General features: G+C 45.3%; 1 pseudogene; it reads right to left on the reverse strand.

Annotated features, from left to right (window-relative positions):
* Window positions 1–3,515: 3,515 nt before the first annotated feature.
* LOC133248746 (zeta-crystallin-like) lies at window positions 3,516–6,225 on the reverse strand (annotated as a pseudogene).
* Window positions 6,226–7,562: the final 1,337 nt, after the last annotated feature.

The following is a 7,562-nucleotide window of genomic DNA, read 5'->3' on the forward strand; positions in this document are numbered from 1 at the left end:
CGCTCTGCAAGAGTCAGCGGACAGTGAACTGAACCCCAGTCTCCCTTTGCCACCTCCCACCTGGAGGGGAGGGGTGACGGGGTTGTTCACAGGGTCACACCTGGCTCCACCCCTCCTCGAGCTGGTTGATCCCCTCCCCTGCCCATTCTGAGGGTCTCCGATTAGGATCCTCTCACATAGTAGTTAATGGTAGATGGTCCTAAACCCTTTTTGAAAATTAGGTAACATATAAGTTCCATGTGAACAACACTGTACTTCTACTTCTGTACGTGCTGCAGTGCGCTGCTGTAGTCTGTGCTTAGTTGCTCAATCGTTGTCAACTCTTTGCGACCCCCATGGACTGCGGCCCACCAGGCCCCTCTGTCCATGGGATTCTCCTGGGAAGAATACTTGAGTGGGTTGCCATGCTCTCCTCCAGCTGCAGCGCACTCACCACCAAAATTTAGTTGGAAAAATCCCTATGTCGCAGAATGAAGAATCACAGGAATTTAAATTAAGGAGGATTCAAAGTCATGTCCAAGAAGTGTCTGACACTTGACCTTGGGTTCCACCTCTGAGCTTTCTGCTCACTGGCCTCGGGTTGTCCCTTCTCCTGTCTGAGTCTCACTTTCTTCTTCTGTGAAATAATAATACCTCCGTGTGTTCATGTACCAGGAAACACATCTTACATCGTGTCCAGCCCCTCCCATATGTATATATCCTAGTTGCCTATGTCTTACCTACAGTTCCATAACCTCTAGATCCCTGAAATCATACAGGGATCTTGGTCACTCATTTGAGCAGTGATCTTGCCCTGTACTGATCCAAGGTTAATTATTTTCATTACATTCTCTGTCCCATTTAGTGTGAATATTCTTTTGTTTCACTGCTAAAACATGGAAGCGTTCATTTACCGGGTGCTCCAGTCTCTGCTGGAAGTCGTAACTCACAAAACACACGTGCCCTGTACTCTTTATCTCTGTGTGAGTGATGTGCTCATTTGTTCAGTCGTGTTCAATTCTTTGCGACCTCATGGACTGTAGCCCATCAGCCTCCTCTGTTCTTGAGATTTTCCAGGCAAGGATACTGGGAGTGGGTTGCCATCTCCTATTCCAGGTGATCTTCCCAACCCAGGGATCGAACCCACAACTCCAGTGTCGCTGGCATTGGCAGGCGAATTCTTTACCACTGTACCACCTCAGGAGCCCTCGTTCTCTTTCTAAAAATTAAAACTGCAGATTCCTGAAGACATCTAAATCCCAGGATTAGATAATGACTCTGGAGGGTTGGAAGTCCAAGATCATCAAGGTAGAGGTGGTTTCTGGTGAGGCCTCTCCACCTGCTTGCATCCTACCTGCCCTCTAACTGTGTCTTCATATGGCCATTCCTCAGGAGGAGGGGGCAGGAAGAAAGAGAATCTGGTGTCTTCTTTTCTAATAAAGACACAATCTTATTGGATTAGGGCCTCACATGACTTCATTTTACCTCAATTGCCTCTTTAAAGGCCCAATCTTCAAATATAGTCACTGGGGTTTAACCTTCAACATATGAATTGGAGGGTGAGGGTGGGAAAAGCAGTTCCGTCCATAACCCCCGGTGACTCTACCAACAGTGCCCAGGTGATCACTACTCAGGAAGATGAATTTTAACAATTTATACTAAGTAACATTTTTAAAAAATTTTGCTCTAGAATTTGTTGCAGTTATCATAGTATGATAGCAAAAGCAGATCATTCTTAAGGCATAAACTTTGTTAATTTAAATAAAAATATATGATCCCTGTCACACATAGATACAATTCTGAAAGGTTGCTTCCATGAGCTGTGAGCAAATCTGGTATCCTTGGCCTCAAAGAAGACTTCAATCTGGAGCCAGAGACAAGGCTGGATCACTCAGAGCTTTTTTGTAGTAGAGTTTTATTAAAGTGTAAATTGGGTAGAGAAAGCTTCTAACATAGACTTCAGAAGGGGACAGAAAGAGTGCCCCCTTGCTAGTTTTTAGCAAGGCATTATATACCTGATAGCAAGCTGCTAATCGGATAACAGAAATGCCTCAGACAGAGAGTGTTGTACCAGGCTCCTCTCCCACAACATGCATTTTGAGATAGAATGGCACAAGGGGACTCACCTCTGGCCATGAAACAATTGACATGAACCTTGAAGAAAGGCAGATTTCCAAGCAAATGAATAGTTTCATTAACACAGCTTAAGAAAAACATTTCCATGAGAAATACACATTGGTTAGCTCAAGGTTTGAGAAAAAGTTAAGTTCAGGGGGCACCAGGTGTCGTCATGGCAACACAGGATTATAAGGAGCCTTTTAATCTCATGTAGATAAGGGGAAAAGAACGTCTGCCACTAGCAGTTTATTTCCTCCTGCCACTTGGGGACCCCTGTCCTTCCTCCCTGACTATAATCTTTTATTTCTCCCCTTTTCATTTAGGAGAATATGGCAACTAGGGAAAAGGGCTGGCAATTCTGTTCAGACTGCTTCAAGCTGGCAAGGGACACAGACCCTAAATTGTTGAGGCAGCATGTTCTGCTTACCCTCATATGGACGATCTTTGATCCAGGAGGCCCCAAGTAATAGTTGGAGAAGGCTGTGGCACTTGCCATTTGTAAATCAAAAGTCTTCATGTGGCTAGAAACAAGTTGAACCAATCAATGCATATATATTTGGAAACCAAGCACCTGATGTGCTAAGTCACTTCATCATGTGTGACTCTTTGCAGCCCTGTGTACTGTATGTAGCCTGCCAGGCCCCTCTGTCCATGGGATTCTCCAGGCGTGAATACTGCAGTGGGTTGCCATGCCCTTCTCCAGGGGATCTTCCTGACCCATGGATCAAACCCACATCTCCTACATCTCCTGCACTGGCAGGCAGATTCTGTACCACCAGTGCCTCCTGGGAAGCCCAACTATGCACCTGGTATCATATTATCCCAGAGATAAGGCTGATGTCCTCAGAGAGCACATGGATCATTGGTAGTCAATGATTAACCCAGAAAAAAGCATAAAACACTGGGGAATATTGGGAAACTAACAGATTTCTCTGGACATGGTTTATCTTGCCCTTCTGAGAGACCTGTAGATCTAGATGAGATTAGTTTAGAAAAGGGGTCTCATTGAATTCAGAGAATCGTCAGAGTCCAGTATAGTTCTGGGCTAATCAGAGACTAAAGAACCTTTGTAAAGAGAACTAGGCTTGGGAATCAAGCAGTCCTATTTTGAATTAGCATGTTTTAGTCAAAGGTATGGAATTAATGATAAGCATTGGTTAGGAATTTCTGTAATGTCCTCCAATGCCAAGTGACCACTAACATCCTATTTCCTACTATTCCTTGATGAGAGGTAGAAGGCATAAAGAATATTCTCAGCTGTAAAATAAACTGCACTCCAACGCCTATGAATCCTAAGATAAATATTTTTTTAAATAGAAGAAACTCACTGAATCAAACGATTGCTAAGCAGAGCAAATGCAGTGTACATAAAACTAAGGTAGGAAACCTTTTAATTACACAGGAAATCAATGGAAGGATTAGTGATTTAAGAGACGGATCATTTTTCCTGTGGCCCCACTGCTGTGAATGATATCTTCATGAGCCTGGGCCACCTTCTGTAGTGAATACCAGGGACCTATTACTGGTCTCAACTAACTGATTCATTCTGGCTTGGAGAGCTGCTGCAAACTGCTGTAATTCCTCCTTGGAGGATGAAGGGAGAGCTACTCCTCTTATGCTATATTCCTTTGTCACGGATCCTGTGGGTTTATTTCAATAGGACCTCTGCGGCCAACAACTATTGCTCGTCCTTCATGTGACAAAAAATTTAGATCTTCACTAAGTTTGACATTAGCAAACATTTCAATAATCATATCAACTCTTTTTTCACCAACAGATTTCTTAGTTTTATCAATATTATTAGCTTCTTTGTGATTAAACACTTAGTGGGCTCCATTTTGCAAAACAATCTTTTGTCCTTCCTCAGTAGTAGCTGTGCCCAAAATCTTTAAGCCATAAGCTCTAACCATTTGGCATGCTGCTCTTCCAGCTCCTCCACCTGCCCCAGAACACTTTCTCCAGCTTTCACATGGACACTGGGGAGCAGACTCGATAGCAGTAAAACATGAGATGCTGATGGCAGCTTCTTGTTTAAAGTCCAATTTTGGGGGGAAGTGTGTAAACAATGTGATGGGCTTCCAAAGCGAACTCGGTGTAGCTCCCAGAGACCGTCCTGGTAGTGAATATCACCTTTCTTGAAAGATACATTCTCTCCAGCAGCTTCTACTACCCCAGCCACATCTCAGCTAGGAGTATAAGGTAGAAGTGGTTTTATCCTGTGAATGCCAGAGCGGATGTATGTGTCCACTGGGTTTACACCACATGCTTGGACTTTGTTGGAACATGGTGGTCTTTCAGAATTGGTACAGCAACATCCAACTGGAGTTTCCACACTTCGGGTCCACCAAATTAAAAAACTCAAATAGCTCTCTTCAACTTCTGTCGCCATGGTGATCTAGATACCTGTTCTAGAGTGGATTGTCAAAATCTGTGAGCCCTCCCCCAGGTTACACAGGGTTAAAAAAAAAAAAAAAAGCTACCCAATACCATTTATGATCCACCACAAAATCTTCTGCGCTTTCCCAGTGACTCAGACAGTAAAGAATCTGCCAGCAATGTGGGAGATCTGGATTTTATCCCTAGGTTGGGAAGATCCCCTGGAGGAGGTAATGGCTACTCACTCCGGTATTCTTGCTTGAAGAACCCCATGGACAGAGGAGCCTGGTGGGCTACGGCCCACGGGGTCACAAAGAGTCAAATAGGACTGAGCGACTAACACTTTCCCTTTTTCTCTTCACAAATTCTTCTAACCTCATTCTCTTTCCTTTCATCTAGATATTGAGATCTTTTTTGAGGATGTTGCTGAGTGTCTCTGGGACATACTGAGCAGAGAGGAACTGCTTCTCCTGCTGACTGAATTCCTGAAGAAAATTGAGGCTAATGCTGGTTTGTCCAGGTAACTTGTACAGGTGTATTGGTGTGTCAGGAAGGTCACCTACATCCCACAGCACCAGACTAGATTTTTGCTAGCAGGCACACCTCCTCCAAGCAGGACCCTATGGTGGGGGTTGAGGATGTTCCTTCTCAATATCTCATGAGGAATGTTTCCTCCATGTCATTTGCTGCCATTGAACAACCTCAGGTTGAGAAAAGATGAAACCTGCAAGGAAGGGTCAGGTTATGTGACCTTGGACAAATTACTGAGCTATTCTCTGCCTTAGCGTCATCATCTGTTCAGTTTTATTGTGAGGATACTGAGATCATGCATGCAATGATCTTCCCGTAATGACTGATACAGAGTAGGTACTCAATCAATATTAACATTTAAAAAGCTTGCTGGAAAGAGTTTTCTTTCTGGTGATGAGAACCAAGCAGAATTTCCTTTGGGGCAAGTCAGAAAATCCTGACGCCTTCATTTGTATTACTCGGGCTTCTACCTAGATAAAGCCTTTCTAGTCCCCATCTTAGGAACTGTACCAACCCTGCAGGATCCTGCTGGCCCATAAAGCAGAGAAGCTGGGGAGGAACTCGGTGGAGCTGATGGGATCCTGGATCTAGCCCTGCCCAGCTCCTGGGTTCTGGGCTTATGTGTTAGAGTTTCAGATTTGCATGTGTCCAATGGGAATAGTAATTCAATCTGATGGACTATGGTGATGGCCTCAGAGTGAACTGCAGGGTCAGAGGTGGGGAACCAAGTGCAATCATCTCATCCGAAAGCCCAGGGAGGCCTGGATCAGGGTCAGACCCCAGGTCAGGGTGGAGCAGAAGGTCCAGGTTGGAGGACTAGTAGGCAGGCTTGGGCAGCAGAACCAGGACTAGAGTGAGGAGAGTGGGCCCTGAGGACACAGAACTGAAGGGGCTGTGACCCTGGCAGACTAAAGGACTGTTAAGGTGCCTTTAGTTCTGACTTCGGGGTTTTTTTTTTTTTTTCTACAAATTCTAAGTCACAGAGACAGCCAATCTGCAAAGGATGAGGGCACAGTGCTCAGGACTATGCTTTCATTTGAACAAATGGCAAATTTAGGGGATCCCCCAAACCACCCTCAGGTTTGAGAATTCCCTATAGAGCAGACAGGACTCACTGAGACCCATCCTGATCCCAGTGTATTACAGGAAGCCTGTGGGTTTCCATCAGTCACAGGGCAGAGTCTGGACGGATTTCACACCTGAAGCTTCGATTGTCCCCATGATGCGTTACTGTTCTGGAACTTGGTGTGTGGCAGGGCACATGGAACACTGCCTGCCAGGGACACTCACCCATTTAAAAAAAAATTATCCTGACTTGTGGTCTCCAGCCCCTCCCTGAGATCAGACTAATGTCTTAGAGTCCAGCTCCTCCAGAGGCCCCATCACACGTCTCCTTGTCAGACTGAACAGTGGCCAAAAGGCCCAGGCAGACAAGGACACTTATATCAGCCAGAATATTCTAGGGGCTTAGGGACCACTTCCCAGTAGCCAAGGGCAAAGATCAGGTTGACCCCTCACTACACACCAAGGCCCTTGAATGCCGGCTTTCTGCTCTAATCCCACTTCTCTTTGTCTCTCTGTGGAGTTCCCACTCACCAACTCTTTTAAAGTGCTGGTGTTGCCCTATCTCTGAGACATCTCTACCAAATGTGTTTTTTTTTTTTTTTTTGGCTGAGCTACATGGCCTGTGGGATCCTTGGTCCCTGACCAGGGACTGAGTCATGCCCGAGGCAGTGGGAGTGCAGAGTCATAACCTCTGGACCACCAGGGAATTCCATCAAATATCTCTCTTAAGTTATGAGTATCCTAAGGTGACTTTTTTTTTATCTGTTAGAGGATTGAAGAAGTATATGGAGCATCTACAAGGTATAAAACCTGTGTTTAATGTTGAAAGAGGAAATTTTACAAGCGAACTGCCTTTCTAACCACTTGACCTTCATTGTTACAGGTTTACTTTGACTTGATGGCCCTTCTGGTTGGTAGGGGGTGATCTCTTATTGTAGTTTAGATTAGCATACACAGAGGATGAGATGGTTGGATGGCATCACTGACTCAATGGAGATGAGTTTGAGTGGACTCCGGGAGTTGGTGATGGACAGGGAGGCCTGGCGTGCTGTGGTCCATGGGGTTGCGAAGAGTCGGACACGACTGAGCGCCTGAACTGAACTGAATGAATAATTAGCAGTGTTCAGCCTCTTTGCATATGCTGGCTAGCCATCTGTATATCTTCTTTGAAGGATGGTCTATGTAGAACTTCAGGCAGTGGCTTCTTGGTGACAGTGGTGGTGATGATGGTGGCGGCAGCAGTGGTGACAACTCAGTGGATGGAGCATCTGACAAGTATCCAGGTGCCCTCTGAGTTCAGGTGCACCGAGAGACCAGTGAAGTTCCCATGAAATTCCCAGTGTTGTGTAGGAACAGAGATTGATTTGGGAAAAAGAGAAAGAAAGATGAAGCAGAAGACATCATCAGGTCAAGGAACTATGCAGTGTGTCAAGGAGATCAACCAGCCTGGGGTCAACAGACAAGGCCTCTCTGACCCTCAATTTCCTCCTCAG

Source organism: Bos javanicus, chromosome 5, assembly GCF_032452875.1.
Source record: "Bos javanicus breed banteng chromosome 5, ARS-OSU_banteng_1.0, whole genome shotgun sequence".
Lineage (NCBI taxonomy): Eukaryota > Metazoa > Chordata > Mammalia > Artiodactyla > Bovidae > Bos > Bos javanicus.